Raw genomic sequence first — 26175 nt, 5'->3', positions numbered from 1 at the left:
CTTGCTGGTTGCCCCCCAAATGCAAGGCTCTGAAGGCTCTTGGATCATTTCTCGTGGCTATGTTTTCAAGGAGCGAGCTTGAGAGATGAGGTAACGTTTCCCCCAGACAAAGAGTAGTCTTCATCCTTACGAGACTTGGGAGGCGTGAGCAATCCCTGAAAACCAACGTGAAACTGGCTAATGCTTTTGTCCTGAGTAATAACATTGTTTGTCTCTGACCCAGGAGTCTCCTGTCTTCTGCCAGCCTGGGGGAAATACTAACAAGCTGACTTGTTAGGCTGTAAGCAGGATAAAGTCTCAGACCCTACACAGTCCTTGACATGTTTTATATATATATTTATATATTATATGACATGAAATGATCACAACAATCACATGTGGTGCATAGTTTGATTAACCATATTTCATAGATAACAAAACTAAGTTTCAGAACAAGGTTCAGTAACTTTCCAGAGATCACACAGCTATTATATGGCAGAACCAAGATTAAACTGCTATCTATCTTACTCCAGAGGTTATACCTTTAACTATAATATATTTCTCTCCTGAATCATAGGAAGTGATGGCTATGAAATCCCTTCCAAACTCTAAAACATTATACACGTAATTGTTATTAGTGAAAATATAATTACGCCATGACACTAAGAAATGGATTCATTTTAACACATTTGTATCGATTGTCTGCTATGGCCCTAGCTCCGCAGGGCAGATAAAGCTGCCTATTTAAACTTCTATGGAGAACCTGGGCTTCCTGATCAGTGTGCTGCTTACAAGCTGTGTGATATTGGACAGATAGTCAACATCTTTGTATCAGTCCAGCCTCAGTCATAAAAATAGACACCATAATAGGTACTTCGGATTTAAAGAAGGATTTAATACAGAGAATTGAGTGTACACGTGTTGGGAGCTCCCAGAGCAAAAAGGAACTTAGCAGTGAATTTAGAGATAACTAGAGGAAATACCAACCACCCAAGGCTGAGGGAACAAAGAGGCTCCCAGAATGCGGTGCTCAGAGGGGCTGCCCTGCAGGGTTGGCACTCAGAGTTCTGAGAAGAGAGCTCCACCTGGCTGCCCCTGCTGCCCATGAGAGGGAGTGGCAAAACACACTACTATATATAAAATAAACAATAAGGACCTACTGCATAGCACAGGGAACTGTATTCAATATCTTGTAATAACTTACAGTGGAAAAGAATCTGAAAAAAAATATATATATGTATAACTGAATCACTTTGCTGTACACTTGAAACATTGTAAACCAACTGTACTTCAATGAAAACATCTAAACAAACAAGGAAAAACTGGGAGTGGAAGCGTGGAGAGAAGCTGGAGGCTGGAGGTGACTGCAGCTACAGGAACAGGGAAGCACGAAAGGGTCTGTTTCCCCTTCTTTGGCTTTCTCTTCTCCATTGTCTGCCTCCTATTTGCTGAATAGGAAACTAGCTGGTTAAGGGCCCTGGGTGATGTAGTTTGCAGAGTTCCAGCCACGTAAAGATTAGAGTGTATAGAATGTAGAAGGATGAACTTGGGGCTGAGAAACAGTAGAAAAGTAACAGACACGATTGCTGCCCCTTGGTCCCCTGCCTGTAAAATGGGGATGATGTCTATCTCATTATATTCTTTTGGAGGATTAAATGAAATAACCACTCCGTTGCTTGAGACGGATTGCAAGTACCCAATAAATGTAAGCTTTTATTACTCTTATTGTGCTAAGCTTGCTTTCTGAATAATCTGCTGCCTTTGCCTGTGTTCCTGGGGGACTTGGGTGTTACGCTTGCTTCAGGGATTATTGGGCCAGCTGGGAAGCTGGTTTTGCTAAGCCCCATGTAGAGAACAGGCTTCAGAACTCAGCACTTGCCCTTACGAGTCAAGATGGGAACCCTCTCCCCAGAGGTCTTTAATTAGCTGGTTGTCAGAATGGTGTTAATAGATGAAATGCCTGTCTGAGATTGGATCTGCGGTTGCTCTGATGTGGGATTCTCAGTTTACTTAATTTGTCATCCTGCTTCCTCTCTTTCCCAACCTAAAGCTCCCCTAGGCTTTCACTTCCCTCTCTTTTCATTCTCTCTTTGGAGAAGATAAAATGTCCTTCTCGGAGTCAGCAAGATTTGCATTATCACCCAGCTCCTCAGTACTCTGGAACTTCCTTCTGGAGCGCCCTCTCAGGAATATGCAGCCAGCTTGAGTTTCAGCAACATAGCCTGGTAATTAGGGATTTAGATGGTGGAGTAGAAACAACCAGAGTTCAGATCCCTACACCATGTTTTATTAACTCTGTGACCTGGGCAAATCACATCTCTGAGCCTCAGTTTCCTCATCTGTAAAATGAGCATGGGGATTGTATATATATCATAGCATTGTTGGAAAAATCAGAGAAGCTAGTTCCTGTAAAGCCCTAAACCCAGCATGCCTCACATTTCATAAACCCTTAATATATGATAACTATTATGACTGCCTATCTGCACTATGGTTTTCCTTTTATGAACTCCTGAAATAGAGTGAAAGTATTAATTTATTTAATCCACAGATGTTTATTGGTCACCTGTTAGGTGCCAGATACTGTGCAAATAATTGGTGAGCCAAAAATGAGTAAGACGCACACCTGACTTGATGAAAATAGAATAGAGTTCCTGCCTTTAAGGTTCTAACAGTTTGGGAAGTGGTGGGAGGGAGGTTGGTCATGTTCACAAACACACTTGCAGTATGATCAGTGATCGGTGTGATCAGTGTTACAACAGGGGTTTGCACAAGGGGCAGCAGGGGCTAAGAGACAGATGGGAGGCTGAACTGGGACCTGGGGGATAGGGAAGGCTTCACGTTGCCCCAGTGTGCATTTGTGTTAGCCTGGCAAAATGTGCATGCATGGTGATGGAAATTTGTGCTGGTGGTGGGTGTGTACGCCTGTGTGTGCTGGTGGGGGGATGGGGTGGGGTGGGGGAAAGGGGTGTTTCCAGGCCAGTGATCTGTGAAAGAGAAAGTATGGCATACTTAAGAACCAGAAATCTTATAGATGGTGGTGGCATAAACTGGGCAGAAGTCAGTGTCGGAGAGGTTGGCCAGGGCCAAATAATGCAGAGCTGTACAGAGCATGTGCAGGGCCACAAACGCTGGGAGCCTCTTGCATCCTCTTGGCTGCCTCCTTCCAAAAGTGCCATCTGTGTCTCAGACCACACTTATATCTTATGGCCTTTGTCTAACCAATACTCAACTGTCTCCTAAGACAGCCCCGATTTTGTTGAGGGAGGCGGTGTGCCCAGCTTGAAAAACTCCATTTTCCAGCCTCCCTTATAGATAGAGATATGCACAGCTAAATGCCAGTCCTCACTGACGCTGGTGTGTACGGATAAAATGAAAATAAAAAGTCAGAGTGTATGTTAGTAAGACCTGTGACCCACTTCTAAGAGACCAGTAATAACAAAAGAAACATTTGAAGCTTTGAGAGGTGTCTTATCTTATGTAGTGGATAACTCAGGATAAATCCACGATTGAAAAACATTTTTGTAAGTGCAATAATTATAGAGAGAGCTCGAAATGGTAGGACACAAGAGACACGAATTCTGGTCCCAGTTCTAAAAAGTCTAATTGTAATTCTGAATGAGCAATTAGCTATCAAATCATACAATTCCCTGGGAAGATGGAAACAAAGTCTCCACTGCAGTACTATTGTGAAGATCAAATGAAATATGGTAATAATAATAATGCTAGGTAATATTCATTGAGTGTTTCTTGTATTCCAGGCAGTGTTTTAAGCATTTTACATGAATCATTTCACTTAAAACTCAAAACATTATAATAAGCTATGAGTGCTACCATTTTATAGATACATGAAATGAAACAGAGACTAAATAACTTGCGCAAAGTCAGAGAGCTTCTTGTGGGAGGGGTCAGGGTTAGAATCCCTGCCATCTGACTCCAGAGCCCAAGATCACATTCTTAAGACTAATCTCATCATGCGGTAGAGATTTTGAAAAACTGTATACTACATCCAAAGGGAAGACTGTTACCATTTCCACATGTGACTTGCATGGGTCACTGAGAATAGGAATAAATAGCATATGCTAAAACGTTCACCTTGTACTGGGTGGAGTTTGATATTTCTTTAAAGATGTCAAAGAACTTTCAAAATCTTATATGGTTTCAGAATCTAAGTTCCTTTGTCGATCATCTTTCTTTCTCTCTGCTTGCCTTTAGCATCTTTGACTTTGAGTTCTGCAATTTTAGTAAAGATTTTTCTCCTCTGAATGCAACATATTTCTGAATCTGAGGATTCATGTCTTTCAGCAGTTCTGGAAATGTCTTAGCCATTATCTGTGGAGAGTAGCCTCTCTCCATTCCTATCTGAAATGCCTGTTAATTATGGTGAACCATCTCACTAATGTCTAGGTTTCTTAATCTCTCTGTTATATTTTCCACTTCTTTTTGTTCTTCACCAGAATTAGAGTTATTTGATCATATTTACATTCCAGCTCACAAACTTTCTCTTCAGATGTATTTACTCTGCTGGCTAACTGTCTGTTATTAATTTCACTGGCTATTTTTTCATTTCCAGAAGATATATTTCCTTTCTCCTTTTTTAAATTTGCATTTTCTGTTTTGATAGTGTCTGATTCTGTTCCTGTACTTATCTCTTATTTTTACTGGGAATTTCATCAGTTTAAACATATTGATTTTATTGTATCTGATTGTTCTATATGAAGTTTTTGGTTGTCTGTAAACTTACTGTGTTTGCTAAATCTTGCTCATGGTACATTATTTTCTTATGTGTTTTGTAACTTCTAACTGTGAGTTCATGTTAGGTAATGTCTTTTCTGAAAGAGTCTAATGAACCTGGGTCTAGGGTATCTCTTTTTGAGTGGTTTTGCTTTTGCCAGATACCCCAGTGCTTTCTTTGCCAGGATCATTTTTAATGTTAATATCCCACTTTAAGAATTCCTACTGGTTTAAAATAAAATCTAAACCTGTGTGAACATCCTCCCGTTGTGACAAATTCTGAGGAGACTTGCCCGCAATATCCCATCAAGAGCATGGGCCAAGGCAAAAAAGTTCCATGTCATCATCCATTTTTAATAAGAAGATTTTCCTAATTTACTTTTTTCATGGGAGGGCCAAAATTTATGTGGGGGGGTCGGTCTCTGTTCCAGTCTCTCCCTCTTTGGTGAGGACCAAACGGCCTCATTTCTTGTCCTTCCAGAGCTTTAAAACCCAGACCCTTGGTTACCAAGATGGGTAAATTCCCATAAGGCAGCCAAAGTGTCAGCTCTTCTGCTTACTTCTGTTTTCAGTTCTCATGTTTTTTTGCCCCTAACTATGCATTTATATTTTGTGTTGGAAAGGTTAGTTTGTCTAATCTATCATATTGCTCTTCTCATCATTATGAACATCAATTATTTTATAGTCATAAAAAATTGTCCTCTGATTGGACCCTGGATAACAGAAAGGTTTTGTTAGTTCTCATATTCAATAAAATCAATTTGTTTCTCCCTTTCTTAGGTGATTGAGGGACTAATTGGTATTAGGGATTAATTTTCCATGCTAAAATTATAGATTAATTTATATCCTTTATTTAATTTTGCATTTCAAAATGGGATTTATGACCATTTGTATCTATATCAATTTCAGCTCTAGGTCCACCATTTACTTGCTATATGAGTTTGATCAAGTTATATACATTCATTGTGCCTCAGTTCTGTCATTGTAAAAAGGGCCATGATAATAGTATCAGTATTAGCAGGTTGTTATGAGAATTATGAAAAAGATGTAAAACATTTGGGAAAGTTCTTTCTCTTTTTTAATATTTATTTATTTGGCTGCACCAGGTCTTAGTTGTGGCACGCGGGGTCTTCGTTGCGGCATGCAGGATGTTAGTTGTGTCATGTGGGGTCTTAGTTGTGGCATGCGAGCTCTTAGTTGCAGCATGTGAGGTCTAGTTCCCGAACCAGGGATTGAACCCGGGCCCCCTGCAGTGGGAGCGAGTAGTCTTTACCACTGGATCACCAGGGAAGTCCCTAGGAAAGTTCTTGGACACATAGCATTTAATAATTGTACTTCTTATCATTATTATTACTGTTATTATCTGTAGAAGCAGTATAGTAATTGCATATTTGTTTCTGAGGATGTGTTCATTTGTCCTACTTTGTGTCCAGGCTACTTTGTATTCATGGTTTTTTTTTTTTTTTTTGCGGTACGCGGGCCTCTCACTGTTGCGGCCTCTCCCGTTGCGGAGCACAGGCTCCGGACGCGCAGGCTCAGCGGCCATGGCTCACGGGACCAGCCGCTCCGCGGCATGTGGGATCTTCCCGGACCGGGGCACGAACCTGTGTCCCCTGCATCGGCAGGCGGACTCTCAACCACTGTGCCACCAGGGAAGCCCTGTATTCATGGTTTTAATCCAAATAAATTAACTTCAGACTTTTTTCATTATAATTTTCCTGTCTAAAACCTTTAGGAGTGTTTTCAAGAGTTTGAGTCACCTTCCTCATTATGATAACATGTTAAGACAGTCCTTGTTGTGGGATTTCTTCTGTAGTTTCTACTTACTTAGATATTTCCACCCTTCCTAAGGAATCTTTTACTTATTCTTTAATTTAGCTTATATTTATAAACCAGCTTTGAGGCTCTGCTTTCATCTGTTTATTCCAGGTGTTCTTTCCATTCCCTTGAATAATTTTCCATTTTGAGCAATTTGTTTTGTGATTTAGATATTTCTGTCAGGTCTTTAACAATGACGACAGATGTACCCATGTTAGTTTTCTGGTCTTGGTATTGTATTTCTGTTATGTAAGATGTGACCATTGACCAAAGCTGAGTGAAGTGTTCAAAGAACTCTCTGTACCATTTTTGCAACTTCCTGTAAACTTATAATCATTTCAAAATAAAAAGTGAAAATAATGGCATTTCAAAAGGAAAGTCAAAATGAGTTTTAAAGAAGATACCCAGACCTGAAAACTGGTACATGTATGATTTTGAGATAGTTCTTAGGCTTGACACAACTTGGTCATCGTGTGTGTGTTTGTGTGTGTATAGTTCTATGCAGTTTTATTCCGTGCGTATTCATATAACCATCATGATGCAAAATACAGAATTGTCCCATCACTACCAAGGAACTCCCTCATGCTACCACTTTATTGTCTACCTACCTCATCCCTGTCTCCTGGCAACTACTGACCTGTTTTCCATCTCTCCAGTTTTGTCAATTTCAGAGCATTATATAAGTGGAATTATATAGTATGTCACTTTGTGAAATTATTTTTGTTCATTAAGCATAATTCCCTTAAGATACATCCTAGTTTTTCACCTATCAATAATTTGACCCTTTTAGTTGATGAGTAGTATTGCATTGTGTGGATGTACCAGACTTTGTCCATTCACCTGTTGAAGGACATTTGGGTTGTTTCTACTTTTTGGCTCTTAGGAATAAGACTGCTATGAATATTCCCGTACAAGTTTTTATGGAAATGTAAGTTTTCATTTTTGCGGGTTAAATGCCCAAAAGTACAGTTGCTAAGTTGAATAGTTAATGCATGTTTAGTCTTTTTTAATTTTTTTTTGTTTTTGCGGTATGCGGGCCTCTCACTGTTGTGGCCTCTCCCGTTGCGGAGCACAGGCTCCGGACGCGCAGGCTCAGCGGCCATGGCCCACGGGCCCAGCTGCTCCTCGGTATGTGGGATCTTCCTGGACCGGGGCACGAACCCGTGTCCCCTGCATTGGCAGGTGGACTCTCAACCACTGCGCCACCAGGGAAGCCCTAGTCTTTTTTTTAAAAAAATTGAAATGTAGCTGACATACAGTATTATGTAATACATATTTAATCTTATAGGAAGCTACCCAATTATTTTCTGGAGTGGCTGTACATTCCCCAACTAACAATGTATGAGAGAACTGCCATTTATGATATTTTCTCCTTTAAGAAATCTCTGAATATCCAGATTTAAAAAAATAAAAGACGCGTCTGGTGATGAAAACGTTCACCACTTAGATTGTGGTGATGTTTGTACAACTCTGAACATACTAAAAAACCATTGAATTGGTTACTTTAAATGGTGACCATTATGGTATGTGAATTAGAGCTCAATAAAGATGGTAAAAAAGTAAAAGGATATTACAAGAAGGCATCTAATTGTATTACAAAAAAAACTTATTCCTTCACTAAATTTCTAGTATTGATTAAGAATTGACCATGTGGCAGGCATTACATGTAATGCTTTACAGGATACACGTCAACTCCTGACCCATCTAACAACTAGCATGTCACTTAACCATTCTCAACATCTGCATCCTTTTCTGTAGTAAAATTACCTTCCTTTGTGAGGATTAAATGAAATAATGCATATAAATGCATTTAGAATGCTGCCTGCCTAGTATCATCATCCTCATATTAAATTCATGAAAAGGCATTTTCCCCTTACAGTTCGTGACAGCCTGGTAACAGTATTATGAGAAAGTGAGCCATGTGTATTAATAAAGGATGACATATTTTTCCATTGTATATATAGGAGGACAAGGGAAGCAGCTGATGTTTACCGATCACCTACTATGCACCAGACACTGTATTTACTAGCCTCTGTTATGCACATTTAATCCAAACATTGCTCCACGATGGGAGTAGTATTATCGCCATGTAATAGAAGAGGAAACAAACTCAAAAAGCTTAAGAAAATTTCCCAGTTTCATAAAGCAAGTATTTGATGTAACCAAGTTAGCAAACCAGGTCTGTGCCCCAAATTCGTGTTTTTCTACTTTCCCAGATGAAAGGAATTAATTTAAATTATTAGACTTTTCTTCAGACTCTGCAATTAACTTAGGGTATTTAGGTCCTTGAAGCTTTTCTCTCCACTTTATTCAGAAACTAAAATTTAGCATGTCTAAGGTTGTTGGTGTTTAAAATATTCTTAATATTTTAAATTTCATATTTAAATTTCATATTTTAAATTTTGACAAAATTTGGATATCCTTCTGGGAGTTCAGAAAGAGGTTTTGTTCATCCTGGATTTCCAACTGTTTGGAGCTTGAATCAAAGTTAAAGTGCAAAAAAACAGAAGTGCTGGTGGGAAAGCCCATGGCCAGAAGCACTCAGGAAGAAGTGAAGAGATAGATCCTAAAGATTCGAAGAAGGCAAAGCACCCACTGCCAGACTCAATTAAAAAACAAAACAGGGCTTCCCTGGTGGCGCAGTGGTTGAGAGTCCGCCTGCCGATGCAGGGGACACGGGTTCGTGCCCCGGTCCAGGAAGATCCCACATGCCGCGGAGCAGCTGGGCCCGTGAGCCATGGCTGCTGAGTCTGCGTGTCTGGAGCCTGTGCTCCGCAACGGGAGAGGCCACAACAGTGAGAGGCCCACGTACCGCAAAAAAAAAAAAAAAAAAAACAGAAACAAAAAAAGAATTCCATGCCAAGAAGAAAATTGTGTGCAATAATATGACAGCGAAACCATTTCTCAAGTTTATTCCCCCGTGGATTAGTCTCTGTGTTCTTCCTCTGTCTTCTTTAAACTCCTTTTTCTTTAGAAACAGCCAAGTGTTGTAGTGGTAGCAAAGACGGGACTCTAATGTCAGCAAATTTGTTGAGAAAAACCACAAAGAGAAACTGTTTCTTTGCAGTGAACCTCAAAGATTATACCTCCCATTCTTCAGGTTTATGGAGGGACTTGGCTGCAGGTTTCCCCTAGAAAGAAACAACAAGGGTTTGGAATTCCAGTCGGAAAACTTAGGTGTTCCTGATTTCTGGAGCAACACAGGGGCAGAATCCCAGTGAGCACTCGCATTGTTGTGAGACAGGAGATCCTTGGATAGGAACCCTCTTATTGATTCCCAGGGGTTTAAGTGCCTGGCTTCATGCGTTGGCATGTTATAACTTATCTTATTGTCCTTTATTTTATTTACTATAAAATAATAATAAACAGGAGCAGGAGAAACAAGGTCTGGTTCCCATATGATTAAAAAAACAAAATCAAATGGTCTTGGGTTGGGTTAGGAAGTTCTCTGAACTATGACAGATGACCTCAAAACTGGCTGAAAAACCCAAGAATGAAAAATGGCATGCTGCAATTTCCAGGAGGATGCTGGAGAGATGGGCTTCAGACACATTTCATTTTGCATTGTTTTAATGGCTTGGAAAGAGTCTGTAAACCTATTAGGGCAATTATATCTTCAGATGAGGGTAAATAGGATGGTGTTAGAGACACTAGTGAGGAAGAGACATAGTACAGAGCAACCTAGAGAGATTAGAAATATGGACAGGAAATGAACAAATGAGATCAGCCTGGGAAAGTAGAAACATGCATCTGGAGAAATACATAATTTCAAAAACAGAGAGGTACATAAAGGAAGGGTCATACTTGGAAAGCAACAATGGTAAATGGGCTTTTGAGCGGATATCAATTTTGGATATGTTTGAGACATGATGGAAAAGTAATATGAAGGCCTGGTGTTCAGATAGCCTTTTGGAGAGCATTTTTTTCAAACAAGGGCATTTCTATTATCTCAGTTGATTATCAGCCCAGAGGTTGGAAGCAAATAATTTATTCTCCATTAAAGAGATGAGGAGAGGTTAAGTGAGTTGCTTAAAGTCAAACAATTCGTTCATAAAATAGACTTGGTTAAAACGTGGATCTCTTGACTCCTTATTTTTTTTCTCTTTTCACGGCAACACCTTGTCATGACGTCTTGGATCTCAGAATAGTAACTGTTTCTGGCTCAGGATTGACCCATCTCTTTCTGATATTGTGACCAATTTTTTTTTTTTTTTTTTTTGCGGTACGCGGGCCTCTCACTGTTGTGGCCTCTCCCATTGCGGAGCACAGGCTCCGGATGCGCAGGCTCAGCGGCCATGGCTCACGGGCCCAGCCGCTCCGCGGCATGTGGGATCCTCCCGGACCGGGGCACGAACCGGCGTCCCCTGCATCGGCAGGCGGACTCTCACCCACTGCGCCACCAGGGAAGCCCTGTGCCCAATTTTATTTCATCTGAGACTGAGCTTAGTGCGACTGAAGCTCTGAACAGGGGATAAACCCCACCCTGCCCCACAGTCCTGTATTTCCAGGATGAAGTGAGGCAGTAGGTAATGGATGGTGGATCTCTGGATTAGGAGTCAGAACCCTACAATAATGGTGTTACTAAATTCAGGGGTCCAGGTGGGCAAACCATATGCCTTCTCTAGTCTTGTGTGTTTTACCTGTAGGACTGAGTGGGTAGATTGCTTATGGTCTCATGAAATTGATCTCTTTGAAGATCTGAAAAAAGAATGAAGCTAGTGCAAATAGACAATCAAAGACAGAGACCAAGAAGCCCGAGAGGTGGTGGGGGGAGAGGGAGAGACCTCGACGCAGATACGTGTGACATCCGGACTGTGAACACTTATTAGCATATGGCAAGCAGGCAAATTTACGTTTTCAAGGATGGCCATTGCAAAACTTATCTCAGGCTCTTCTCTTGTGCCCTTGTTAGTTCCTATCTTAAAGCTGACTCGTCATTTTTTTCTTTTCCTTGGTAATGAAGTATGAGTTTTGGTGCACCCTCATCTGCCCCTTTTGCGTGGACTGCAAGTAGGAATCACTAGATGTCTTTTGAGTTCTGCCGAGCTCATTATGGCCTCTGCATCCACACGGGTAGGCTCCTTGCAGCCATGTGTATGTCATGATTCCCCCATTCCGTCTCCATAGGTGATTAGATTGTAGGGTAACACCTGGCTCAAGCAGAGCCAGTTCCTTCCAGTTGGGAATTAGAACCAAGAGATACTCCTTTTATTCTCTCAGTGTGATTAGAACAAAGAAATATGGAGTAAGTGAATGTTTAGAGAAAGGATGCAGCTAATGTTAACAGTGAATGTCCGTGAGGCCTTAGAGGGGAAAAGAGATGGTGGCTGACAGATCCTGATTCCAGCCTGGCTGGATACCTACAGTTGAATCTTTTTAATGCAGTCCCCTCCACCCCCATTTTAAAAAATTGTTTTATTGAGATGAACTTTTTAACAAGATGTTTTCACTGAGTCAGCTGAATTGATACCCTGTTAACATGCAAATGAGCCCATCCTAAACTTTTTCCACTTCAGCCAACCCATTAGTCCTTCAGGATTCTGCTCCAAGGTGGGTTTTCGTTTGGTATGAGGTTGTTTGTGTATGTATGTGTGTGTGTATGCATGCGTGCATGTATGTATATATGTACGTTGGTATGTATTCATCCAAGGCCATCATTTAACACACATCTCATAAGTGCCTTTATCTATGTGCTAGGGCACTGTGCTGGCACTGGGATACAGTAATGAATAAACAAAGCCATACCCTCAAGGAGCCCGAGGAAGATGGCCAACAAAACGGATAATCATACCATACGCTGTAAGCGTGGTGCTGGAAGTTGGCAGAGACTCAGGGAAGCACCAGGGGTCACTGGATGGGTGTCAGGGAAAGCTTTCTGGAAAGGGTAGTGCCTGAGTTGAGTCATAAAGGATTGTTTGGAGATTCCCAAGTTAAGAAGGGGGGATGATCGTTTCAGCAGAAGGTATGACATGGGCAAGCACTTGGGGGCAACAACATGATGTGAAAGAAATGCCTGGTTCCTAGGGTTACTGGAACATAAAGTACAGTAAGGAGTTAAGAGAGCTGAAGCCACAGAGGTGAGGAGAGGCCTAGTATGGGAAGTTTTGTTCATCATATCAAGAATCTTAGACTTTAACTTGAGAGGACTGGGGAATGATTGGAGACTCCCATACAGATAAATGACATTTAAGATGAGAGCAGAATGATAAGAAGGACCCAGACTGGTTGAGGTTGATCCAAGCAGGGGAAGCAGACGGTACAAAAGCACCAAGGACTATGGCTCAGGTTTCTGGTTAAAGAGCAGGTGAAACGAGGTATCACCCACTGAGGTGCAGAGCACTGGAGAAAGTACAGAAGGTTCTGGAACCTATCTGAGACATGTTGAGTGTTCCGGTTTTCCTAGGAATCAGATCATAAGACAAGATTAACATGCCTAAGGTTTTCTATGGGATGCTCTTGAGATCAACACCAGTGGATGGGAAGGAAGGGGAAGGGGAAAAGGAAGCAGAATTGAATAGAAGGAAAGTGTAGCTTCAACAGAAATCACAGCTTGGCCCCTACCAGGAGGTCTGGAGAGAGGGCGAACCTTCAGGTCTGACCCGAGTCATTTGTATCATTGGATGTGCGCCACCCCCCAAGGCAATGTCATCTGGGGCAAAGTGGACCTCCTTAGCTGAAGCAACATGCAAAGGTGGCTGACAGATGAGAGCCTCTGCTACGTAGCTGGGATCATAAGCCCTTTCCTCCCGAAGGGGGATCTGGGTGGTGCACCACAGAGCCCACCACAGTGGGGTAGAGGTGCCTGTGGCTTCAGGTGGAGACACCCCTTGTGCTACTGGGTGTATGAGCTTGACACCGAGAGAGTAGGTCTGGCTAGGCATGAGGGCTGGGAGGTGGTGTCGCATCAGTGATGAGAATGCTTGATCTTTTCGGGCACATGCACGCTTTGGAGAATCTGAAGAAAACTAGAGACTCGCCCCCCCCCCCCCAGGAAAAAATGTGCCAAAATACATACCTACGGAATTCGCTCGGCTTTCTTTGGACTGGGTGCGCTCAATAACACTCTGTACCCTGGGCCACATCATGCAGTATTTTAATTAGTCAGGTCAATCCATCCAGTCTCTTGAAGCATTCACAGAATATCAGGTACTGTCCATTATTTCACCTAATCCTCATACCATATAAGTTAACCATGTTAGCCCATTTTACAGAGGAGGAAACTGAGTTTAAATGAACTTGTCCAGGGGCACCATTGTTAGCAGGCACCACATGGCTTAGAATTGCTATCTGTGTGACTAGCAGAGTTGGATTCCATTTCTGAGCTCCATAGTGGGCTCTCTGTGTGCCCACTTGGGCATTATCAGGGTAACAGTGGATTCTTGCCAAGTGGGGAGGAAAGCCAGTGGCCTCAGGGATCGGTCAACAAGGTTTATGGACACCATCCTCCAGCAGCCATCAGGGTGCAGAGACCTGCGTTGCTAGGGAAGGAGAATCTACTGCTGGCATCAGGCAGACGGCTCCAGGGTGGAGGGGAGGGGGGCGCAGGCCAGGCTCCCAGGGTGATGTTAGCTTGAGGGGGGCCCAGTGGTCATAGGAGTTTTGGCAGGGGAGGAGGACCAGCCAGTCCCTCACTCTGTCCCTGGTGGGCAGGTGGCTGCCTCAGATATTTTTCTCTTGTATGGATGTTGTCATGGAAAATAGCCTATCTTATGTTCTCAGGTTCATGGGCTAGTTACTTTCTATTTTACTTGAAAAAAAATGTCATATGAGTGTCATTCATACTTTCCTTACTTCTAAGAGCCTTTACCATCTTTTTTTTTTTTTTTGCGGTACGCGGGCCTCTCACTGTTGTGGCCTCTCCCGTTGCGGAGCACAGGCTCCGGACGCGCAGGCTCAGCGGCCATGGCTCACGGGCACAGCCGCTCCGCGGCATGTGGGATCTTCCCGGACTGGGGCACGAACCCGTGTCCCCTGCATCGGCAGGCGGACTCTCAATCCCTGCGCCACCAGGGTACCATCTTTTTATACTAGTTAATGAGAAGTCAGTTAGCAAGACCATAGTAAATCTGTCATCACAAAGTGAATGAGTCAAATCAGCCTTGTGTGGCAAACATAGTTTCTACCTTTATCTGAGTAGGATCTCTTACAACAAACTTTGTGATAAAGTAGTTTCCCATGAGAACCTTTCATAGTCCCAAGGTTTTAAGTGAGGAGACCTTGCATTAAAACATTACAGAAGCTTTAGGGATTTAGAGAGAAACTCAACTTTGTGCTGACAAAGTAGAGACTAAATACAGATTCGCCTTAAATTGTTTAGTAAATGTGTAAATATTCAGTAACCGTGTCCCTTAAAGCTACCCCTACAAGGGATTTCCAGGGCTCCTGCTTAGAAAAAAGAGAGTGGCCCCAATCTTAACTTTAATTTTAATTAAAGCTGAGTCAGAGATATGTGGCTGTTTATAATAATTGTTTTCCACAGTGGCATTAGCTTACAGCAGAACCATTATTCTACTAACCAGCATCTTGTTATATATTACTTTCTCTCTCGCTATAGAGAATACCCAGGAAATGTATAAACTAGGCAGGTGTCAATAACAAAATGTGTTCATCTCTCTTGTCAGCAATACTTTGGGGTTTTTGGAGGTCATTGGAAATTATTTGTGGCTATGAAGTCATGAACACAGGACTTGGTTACTTTTAAAAATATGTATTAATTATACATACCTTTTTGGAAGATGCTCAGTATATTGTACTGTAAATTCAGACAGTCCTTATCAGCTTTGGTATGATTACAGCAGGGAAGCAAGAGTAGAATTTGACTGGGGTCTAGGTTGGTCAGGGCTTCTCCATTTTTTACCCACTCACTGTCACAGGGACTCCAAAACCTGTTCTTTTAATCACTCTATGCCATAAAGATACACACCAGCAACTCCTTTTAAATGAATCAGCTCATCTGTTCGTTTTATCAGACCTGTGCTTTCATGTTCGAAAGAACATGTATGTGTCAGCATATCCACTCAGCTCTTCTACTGACCCATTTTACAGATGAGGCAAGCTTAGAAGTTTTTCAGGCTAATTCCAAAGTCAGCTAATTTGAAATGAATTTAGAAAACCTAAGTTTTTCTCTATTTCAGTCTCTGGTTCCTGCCTCTTATGTTCACTGTCTCCAATAAAAAAATGAGTATCTGGACCTTCAAAAGTGACCAAGCACTCTGCCTGGGGCCAGGTCAGCATTTGTCTTGAGGTCAGAAATCCAGGGTTTCACTTGGGATTCAGTGCACACAGGTGACCCGTCCAACTCAGAAGCGCTTATCCGTTGACATACCAGTGATGTGTGGGAGGAGCCTGTTTTCCACTCCACTGTTCCTTTGGGAATTCGCTCAGAAAAACCTGTGACTAGACCCTCAGGCATATGTCTCTACCATTCCTATTTGTCTGAAAAGATAGGGAGCCAGAGGCTGATGAGGCCCTATGGCCCTGGAGCCTTTGCTACAGCTGAGTACAGGAAACCGGAGGGGAAAAAAAAAGACATGCAGCCAAAGTCCCTTCCTGGAGGCGGATGGGAAACCTGGGAAGTATAAACTGGGGTTGCAGCCTTGCACTTGGGGGTTGGCTTGCTATTTTGAGCCTCCATCCAAGAGTGAGTCTCACATCCCTCATCTGGGGGTGAGCTGTTGTGCTGGGCCCGGAGAGATCGGAATCCAATCACATGTGTTTCCATTCAGCCCAAAGGTGAAACTGATTGCATGTGACCATAGATCCAGCGGCTCCAGCCCATGCTGTCAAACAGGCTTTTAGCAGAGGGTTGGGCAGTTCCAGGATTCAATCTTGTGGTTTAGGGCCCAATGCGGGTGGAGTGAGGGTGGGCTGGGGAGGAGGTTGCTCCCCAGAGATAACTCACTGCTGTCTCAGTTCTGAACAGGCACCAAAGTCTGCTTCGGGAAAGAGCAGCCCTCACCTTTGAGACACAGAGTTCCTATTCCATAATGCCTAAATAACTCAGTCTCCAATGGTCGGATATCAGAAATTCAGGTGACTCTAAGCCAGGCAGGTGGCATAAAAACATGGAAGCCAACCCTACGTGAAGGAAGAGGAAGCAGCAGACATTATAGCTAATTGGGGAATACATGTTTGTTCCAAGGGGCAGCCAGTGTTCAGCTGTAGCTGACGGGCGACACTGTGTATTTACGAGCCCAGAATTGCCAAGTTTTCCAATTTTTAAAGAAATCTAAATTTGAATATGAAATCTATACATTTAAAAATATTGGCTAAATTGGGCTTCCCTGGTGGCGCAGTAGTTGAGAGTCCGCCTGCCAGTGCGGGGGACACGGGTTCGTGCCCCGGTCCGGGAAGATCCCACATGTCACGGAGCGGCTGGGCCCGTGAGCCATGGCCGCTGAGCCTGCGTGTCCGGAGCCTGTGCTCCGCAACGGGAGAGGCCACAACAGTGAAAGGCCTGCGTACCGCAAAAAAAGAAAAAAAAAACATTGGCTAAATAAAAAATGTCACTCCACGTAAATATTCATTTAATACCAGCCTCACTGTTGCAGGTTGGGTTTCCTGGGAAGCAAAATTCTGAGAAGAATAAGATGCAGGAAGCGTATTAGGGAGTGTGCTTAGGCTCAACATCTGTGGAAGGGAAGGGAAGGGAAGCATCGGGCAGAGAGGGAAGCTGAGCTGTGATGTGGTCTTAACAAAGCCTTCAGTTGACCTTATAGGTCTGACACTGGGATAATCCATTAGAGTTGTTGCCCTTTTGTACCTGGGAGGCCAGGCCTTTATATGCTCACATTAGCAATTACTGGGTCAGGCTGCCCTTGCGGGAGTGGGTACCTTAGACAAGGGCAGTTTCCAGGAAGGGGCTGAGAGCACCTGAGGGGCTGAGTCCTTCAGCTCTGAACTGGGGGCTGGGTGGAGATTCTTGTGTCTATGCAGACGCCTCCTTGCTCTGCTCAGATTGACCTCCTTGTGTAATTTCTGGGAGCAAAAACTCCAGGATCTGTGTGTGCCTCTTCTCTTGGGGGTCTCAGGGCCTCTTTACCACAGCTGCTCTTAGGGCCATGGTAGTACTCATTAATGTCCTCTCCTAACCATTCTAGATTCCCTTCACTCTCAGCGAGCTCCTCTGCTGGTCCAGGTGATGTACTTGGTGTTGGAACATGGACCTGCGTCTCTGAGGGGTAAGAGACCCCGGTCACCATGTCCATCTCAGGTTACAGCTGGTGTACTTGTTCATTTACCATCAAGCTTAGGCAGGGCTGTACCTGAAAGAACCCCTGTGGATCATAAGAGTGTCCGACATACCCCTCCCTGCCCCCACTGTGCAATAGCAGCCCTATCTCCTCCTTCTCTTCACGGTCCTACCCAGAAGGATGCCAACTCTCCTTCTTGCCTGTTCAGTCCCTGAGCACAAAGAGCCCAAGGTGCCCTATAACAGCTGTCATTTGTAGTTCAGCAGAGTTCTTGCTGTGCCCCCTGGTAGAAGCACTTGCCCTTTGGGGAGAAGACACTAAACAACCCAGAGTTGCAGGGATGGGAAACACATATTTCCCAGTTGGGTCCCTGGCAGTGAAGGTAAAAGGGGTCGCTCCTGCTTCTTCCCCTTGTTTCTGGGATCCATGTGTTCTCCCTTTGGAAACACAGCACCCTGTAAAGGGCACAGATTTACAACGCACAGTGCGTCCTGGAGGGTGTTGCCTTATCCTTGCAGGGAGTCGTCTCTGGAATGGCGCTTCGGTTGTGCCTTCGGTAGGCCATTCCTCCTCGCTCAGGTTGGCAGGTGCAGGGTGATGTGGTATTTGATACAGCTAGTGGATCCTGCAGCCACGTGGCCTTTCTTGCATCTCATTGGCTGTTAAACAAGCCCCTTGGTCTGGTGTGTGCTGCTGTGTGGATCCCATGCCAGTGCCTCAGACACCCCGTAAGCCCTCACATAGGGTTGACTGAGGCCACAGCAACAGAAGATGCAAATCCATATCTAGAACATGTGTTTGTTTCTATAAAAGTGAATCACTGTGCTTTCCAGTGTGAAAGGGGTCTGAGGTCGTCTACACAAGGGGCTGTGTGTATCTCTGAGGCATGGTGCCACCTTGGGGAGGAAGTGTTGCTCTGTGTTGCTGGCAGGATGGATGTCTGACAGCACCAGTAGCTGGATCAGCGCTGGTGACTGGGTCCTGGTTCCCTGCATGGCCTCTATCCCTGTCACCATGTCTTGTCTACACCATCCATGGGCTCATTGAACCAGCACTGGGGTGACTGATGATGGAGGCTGGCTGATGTCAGCTGACCGAGTCATTTTGTCTGCCGCATCGTTTAGTGCCTCTTCCGTGATGGGTGCTCTCTGGAGGGCGTTAAAATACAATACATATATCTTCACTCTTTATGCCCACTCCCCTGGTCTACCACGTGCTGCTAGCTAAGGCCACCTTTCCCTCGATCTTTAATCCTTCCTCTTACCTCCTAGGAATACTTCAACATTCTGTGTAATCTTGAGCCACTTTTCTTCCTCAACATTACATATAATCTTGAGTCACTGTTCTTTCCAAAGAGGATGACTAGCTGTACTGTCTGAAACTGGACATTTGGGAAGAGAGCTCTTCACTATTGCCTTTCAACACCACCCCTGGGTGGGACTGTCCAGTGGCCATGGTCTGTTTTCAGTGTGATCTAGATGCCGAGCCAGCGCATCTAGAAGTCAGGCTCAGGTGTTTTCCTCCTCCACCAGCTGATGCTCAGGGCCATAGGTGTGTGCTAGCAGGAAGGTACCGGAGCAGCAGCAGTGGATGACATGGGAGACGGGGCCACGCCCTTCTCAGGATCAATTGCTGCTGGGCCAACTTGGTCTTGTGACTTGGTGGGTCTGATAGAACCCAGCTCATAATGGACATTTCTGGCCACTTCATGACCCTGGTCAAGCCCTCCATCTCTACCAGGGCCCAATAGCACTCAAGGACCTATTTTTCAAATAGTGCCTAATTTTCTTACTCCAGAGCCCTAAGAGTGTAGATTGTGATACGTCTGTTGGGACTGCATAACCTTCACGTGGTGGCTTTTCCCACCACAAGTACCTCCAGTGCTGTAGAGTTTATTGGGTCTTATGGCTGAAGTGGCAGGGCTGTTTGCACTTGCATCCTGGATCTGCTGCAGAGCCCTTTCCTGCCCCAGGCGCGGCTCAGAATGGACAGCCTTTGATGTAAATGTGCTGTAAAAGTATTTCCAGGACTAAGTTGTCTTTAAAACCTGAAGAGGCCTCCCAGGCTTTGTGCGGAGGAGGCCAGGCGCCTGCAGAATCATTCTCTACCGAGGAAATGAATGAGAACGTCCATCCAGGAAGAAGTAGGATTGCATATCTTGCTCATGCTGATATAAGTTTGATTTTGGAATAAGCCCATGGGAGTACTTTCCTGTGGCTATCGTATTTTTTTTTCTTTTTTTGGCTTATGTGTTTCAAGGGTAGGATTGTTTGTCAGGTTATTTCTGTGTATTTAATATGTAAACATCTAATAATAACAGGTGAATCACCACTTTGATTTTCATTCTGTGACACTGGAAGTACACGACTAGGATTTCCTTTGTTTGAAATGTAGGTAAAATTAATGGATCCAAATGACTTAATGGGAAGTTCTGAGATGAAATGTTTATTCACATTAGAATAGCCTATATATTTCACAAAAGCCTGGTATATGTCTTTTGCCCCTTCAAAACTCTTCCGTATTTGTTTTGGGACTATGTTTTTCTTCATCCTTCAAATCAGGACCGGAGGAAACGTTTACCCATATCAACAGAGCAAAGTATAAATTTGTTTTTAAAAAGTAGAAAGTGTTTTTAAGAGTCAAAACTGTGTGAATTACTAAGCACTTATTTTAGATATTTTTGAGGTTAAAAGGAAGACAGAATATTCTTGACTTTCCCCTCTGTTCAATTAATTTTCCCCCATTGATTCTACTCTATTCCAAGCTTTATAAAAGAGCTGGAGACTACCAAGATAAATAAGACATAGTCCTGGACACAAACGAGTTCAGCAAATAATAATCAGAACATTAAAGATAATGGTAGGAATAGCTTCCGTCTAATTAACTTTGTGCTAAGAGCTTTACATGAATAATCTTATTTAATCTTCAATATGTTCACTGTCCTTTACCCCCATATACACTTGTGCCCTCCCTTCCCTCTTAACCAGCTTAGATCCCACAGTTTATCCTCAATTCCCTTGAGTTTCTTTCTCCCTTCTCAGCACTCATCTAGCAAAACCCTTGTGAAAGTCCACACGCTGCCTACTCCATGCCTGCATGTATACAGCTGTACATGACTGGAGGCATAGCCACACCATGCTTACGGGTCTCTCTTTAAATTTATGGCCGCTCCCTGAGGGGAATCCTTAGTGCTGCCAGGGAATCACACGGTATTTCCCTAGCCCCTTGAATCTCCTAAAAACTGATTTTATACCAGCTCCTTTCCCCTCTTAACGTTCAGTACCTTCTCTTCCAGACTGTCGTAGCTGATGGCAGAGAAAACAGACGCAGTCATAAGAGAGCTGCCATAAACTCCCACCATGAACTTGACCTAGCTGCCTGTCTCTGTGCTGTATACTCTTCCCCTTAGTTACTCGAGGAGGAACAGTCCTTGCTCCTGGCTAAGGGGAAGCCCTCCATTTGAACACTAGATGTCACCTGTGTTGTCTATTCAAGAACCCCGACAGCAGTTGTTCCATTTCTCTCCTGCATCGTGAAGTTTCCTCTTCTTTCTGAATCAGCCCCGTTGGCATAAGCCGTGCTATTTCCCTCATATTAGATTCTACTTTCTCTGCTAGTTACTGCTCCATATCCTTGTCCCCGTTTACAAAAAAAAAAAAACCCTTGAAAGAGTTGCCTGTATTAGGTGTTTCCAGTTTCCACTTTGATTTTCTTTTGGAAACGCTCCAATCAGATTTCAGCTCCACAACTTCATTAAGACTGCTCTGGCACACATACCCACATGGTAGGTATGCAGTAAATCTGACCAGAATAACTTAATACTTGCTTACACATATACAAAACTACCCCACTGTGAGGTGGGTATGAAGATACTCATTTTCTAGGTGCTCTGGTCAAGGTCCTTGGTGATTTCACGCACTGATGAACTCTCATTTCCCATCGTCCTTGACCTTTCAACAGCATGTGAACACTTTCTCTTTTTTGATTTTATTTCTTGACCTTCACAAAACTGTACTCTCATGGTGTCCCCACTGTCTCACTGACCACTGTCTCTGATGCTTTTTCTGGTTCTTCCTTTATCCTCAGGATGCTCTTACTTATCTCAGAGCTCTACCTCCACTCCCATCCTTGGTCAGCTCATCCAGCATTGTTCCTTTATATGATAGCTAGAGATTGACTGCTCCCAAATTTGTATCTCTGGCCCAGCTGTTCCCTTAGATTTCTAATCTCGAATATCTACCTGCTTGCTCAACATTTCACTTGGATGTTTAATAGGAAGGTCCACAAGCATATTCCTGACTTTCCCCCCATCCCATTTCTCCCACAATTTTCCCTATCTCACCTTCATCTTTGGAGTTGCTCAGGCCGACACATTTAGTGTAATCTTTGATTCCTCTTTTTCTCATACCCCAGTCAAATCCATCAGCAAATATTGCTGGCTTAACCTTGAATCATATCCAATATCTGACCATTTCGCACTGCTTCCACGGTTACGATTTGGTTCAAGCAACCGCCATCTCACCAGACCTTCTGTGATCCCTGATACGGAAAATTCCAGCCCATCCTCAAGACGCTGGAATGACTTTCATTTCCCCATCCCTGCTGTATTTATCCCCAATGCACTTGCCGCCATTTTAAACGCTATATACTTTTGAAAACACTATATAACTTTTTACTCTTGATTTATGCCTTCTCTAGAATGGAAGCTTCAAGAGGGCAGGGATTTTGTCAATTTTATTCAAATATTTGTATCCCTAGTGCCTATAATAGGTACTCAATAAATATTAGTTGAATGAATTAATAAATCATCACAAAAACACTGTATGGTAGGTAATAAGATGCTCATTTTAGAGGTGAGGTAACCAAGGCTCAGAAGCTTGAAATAATCTGCTGAAGGTCATAGAAACAGGAGCTGGATGAATTGGAATGTGGCAGAGGTCCCTCTATTCCCAAGTCCAGATCCTTAAACAGTATACCATCCTGGATTCTAGTCCATAGTTTTCCTTCTGAACTCAATATCATTTTTTTCATTTTTAATTAGTTTAATTAATTTATTTTTGGCTATGTTGGGTCTTTGCTGCTGCAGACAGGCTTTCTCTAGTTGTGGTGAGCAGGGGCTACTCTTCGTTGCAGTGTGCGGGCTTCTCATTGCGGTGGCTTCTCTTGTTCTCTTCTTGAGCACGGGCTCTAGGCACACAGGCTTCAGTAGTTGTGGCACACAGGCTCAATAGTTGTGGCTCACTGGCTCTAGAGCACAGGCTCAGTAGTTGTGGCGCCTGGGCTTAGTTGTTCTGCGGCATGTGGGATCTTCACGGACCAGGGATGAAACCCATGTCCCCTGCATTGGCAGATGGGTTCTTAACCACTGCACCACCAGGGAAGTTCCTTCATTTTTTTTTAAAAGGAAGTTCTTTAAATGAACACAAGGCCTTTGATCTTCTCTTACACTTTGATGGCAGGTCCTTTCGAGCCACAACTCTCTAATCACTGCTCAGGTACCAAATCTATTCTACAGAGTCATTCTTTGGCCCATGTATTGCCTTGGAATTTTGTGATTGTATCCTATTAGCAAAGTGATTCCTCACCATTTTGAATTTACTTGCTCTGAAATCTAGAATCAGGCAACTCTAAGAAGGCTTACAGAAGCATAAATATTCTTAAATCTAGATTCTTACCACATGCCCTTCAATTACAGGAAAGTTCTTATTCCATCTCTTTCTTCAGACACAGTTTGAAACATTCTTACATTCACTCACCTAATAATAATTGAGCAGTTTCTATGGGCAAGGCCCTATTCCACACACTCAGGACTCAGCAGTGAATAAAAGAGACACATTCCCTGCCCTCAGAGAGTTTACATTCTAGGGATGAGAAGGAAGATAATACTTAATAATAAATTAATATATTATGTGGTGAAAAAGTACTGTGAAGATAAATAAAGCATAGAAGGGGGCTAACAGGTGACAGATGGTATTCTCTTGAATAAGGGTATAAAATAGACTCCCTGAGATCCAGGATATTATTATTATTATTGACACCTGTAGCACAGGGTAAATACTGTGTGAGTATTGTGAGAATGAATGAATAACAGTGAAGAAGAGAGCCCAGTTAGGAGGTTACTGCAGTAGTCCAGGTGATAGCTGCTGGTGGCTGGACACAGAAAGAAGCTCTGTAGATGGAGAGAAGAGATCACAGTGTGTATATATGTCAAAGACAGAACCAATAGTATTTCCTGACAGATGGGATGTGGAGTGCAAACTGGATTGGACTGAAGGAGAGAAGTCAAGGTTTGGATGATGCCAAACCTTTGGTCTGAGCAACTAGAATAAAGTAGCCTTGACTGAGGTGTGGGAAGTCTATGGATGTGGTAGGTTTGGTGGCCAAAATTAAATTTCTTTGGGACCATAAAGTCGCTCAGTGTCTCCCTCTCCCTCTCTCATAGTTTCCTGAGATATCTAAAGCCAAGTACTGCTGTGTATCCAAGGAAAACCATTCAGAGTCATTCTACTGTGGAAAACACCCATGCTGGTTCCACTCCTCACTCTCTTGGCCAGACACAGAGGCATCCTGTGTTGATCACGGCCTTTCTTCTTATTCCTTGAATAAGAAAGGCACTGCCAAGGAAGGCTTTTTTTCTTCAAACTCATCTTAGACACTTGATTTTGATTTAAGAAAGAGAAAGATGATTGAAGGGGATGAAAGAGGGAGAAAATAGTGTTTGTTGTACATTTCTGCTGATGGCAACAGCTTGAACCGATTAGCTGGTTATTATGCATTCCTGTGCATGGCTTTTCACAGCAGTCTGATCCAGAGAAACACATCACAAGTCCTATTCTGCATGGCTTCTTGCATGCAAGCCTGACCTCAAAGAGATTAACCAAGTCTTGTAATTTGAAACAACAGACACACACAAAATCATCAAGTGATCAAAAATATGGTATAAATCTATTTAGTAGAGAGTGTTCTGGATTATAATGACAGTAACAGAAGAGATAATTAGGATGCAAAGAAAGGAAACAAAAACCCGACAAACCCATGAAATTAAAAAAAGGAAGGCAGTGGTATTTCTTTAGGATTGTAAATGTCCCCTACATATTTTTTGCTTTTCCTAAGAACTTGCAAGGTCCCTTCAAATAAAATTGGAGCAGTTAAAACTATGGGAAAGATTCAGAGAGACCTCTGCAGGGTTGCATAGTATGTAGTTAATTCTCTTTTTACTCTGTTCTAAATATAATCCTGCTCATTTGCATGCCAATCCCCAGAATGCTTTGTAATTTCACAACTCTTGGCTAGTGGTCTCAGCACTTAAGCTTTAAGAACAAAGCAAAATGTTTAGGGCGTGCCTTTCGCTTCAGTCTCTCCCCCCCCCCCCCCCCCCGGGGCTTTGCAAAAGAGTACAGGGAGGTGACCTTTGCTTTGCATTCATCCTCCAAGAGTATCACAGAAATAAAGTGGAGAATGCTGTGGACTTCTCCTGTGAAGACTGCATTCAGTCTAGTTACCCATGAATAACCAGCCGCTGGATTAACTCGAGAAGGAGTGTTTCAGGGGGGCTTAGTCTGCCGTTTGATTATGTGACCAGGCTGGTTCATTTCAGGTTTATGGAAAGCCCAAGCTGGAGTATTCTGTACCCTCTTTCTGTGGATGCTTTTATAGCTTCTCTATTGCAAAGGAAGCCTTCAAGTTAATGAGGAGATATCCCGAAGTGTGGTCGGTGGCCTGCCTTGGAGAAATGTGAATGAAAGATCTCTGACACAGACCTAGTCATGCTCCGTGATATCTACAGAATTTCTATTTAGGGAGCATTAGGATCCACAATGGGGTGTGGTGGTCGTGGGAGACTTGTCTTGCGAGGGCTTTATAATTTTTGCATAGCAAGCCATTTTTGTTGTTGCTGTTATCCAAGTGGTATATTTGGGATTATTTTTTTCAGGAGAGCTGAGAAAGCTCCCTCATCCGACCATCCCTCAGCCCCGAGCCACAGTGGCTCCTCCAAACATGCCCCCCTTGGCCTTCTATTTGAAGTGGGTAGCAAAAGGATAAGATATTCCAGCACCGAAAGGTCATGTTTTTGCTCCTCATAGCACATTGATCTCTGTCTATCAGCCCTGCCTAAAGTAAACTCGGCATTGTGAACAGCGCACACCGGATCGCTCACAAAACCCACCGCTGCGCAGTAATGTGCCAGGGCGTTTGGCTTCTCACTACAGGTGTTTTCTACTCTTTACTCACGGAGCAGCGTTAATGCTTTTCCTTCGGTTCTGAGAGCCAGACAGTGGAGTTCCTTTAAAACATTATTTTGAGAATTATTTTTACAATACAGAGAACGGCTGATGGTAGCTGACACGGTGCCCCCTCGCAGCCGTCCGAGAGTGAGGGGTTGCTTCGCATTTTCTGATGCCTATTTTCATGGTCTCGGGATAGCAGCGGCCGGCCAGGCTGCACAAAGTCAGCC

General features: G+C 43.3%; 1 protein-coding gene across 2 annotated transcripts in view; it reads left to right on the top strand.

The window, feature by feature from the left end:
• The window catches only part of DPYSL3 (dihydropyrimidinase like 3), a 114423-nt gene that overhangs the window by 21065 nt on the left and 67183 nt on the right, over nt 1-26175 (top strand). The window lies entirely within an intron of this gene.

This window comes from Pseudorca crassidens, chromosome 3 (genome assembly GCF_039906515.1).
Source record: "Pseudorca crassidens isolate mPseCra1 chromosome 3, mPseCra1.hap1, whole genome shotgun sequence".
Taxonomy (NCBI): Eukaryota; Metazoa; Chordata; class Mammalia; order Artiodactyla; family Delphinidae; genus Pseudorca; species Pseudorca crassidens.
The sequence above is the reverse complement of the archived record's forward strand: the minus strand, read 5'-3'. Positions and strand labels throughout refer to the sequence as shown.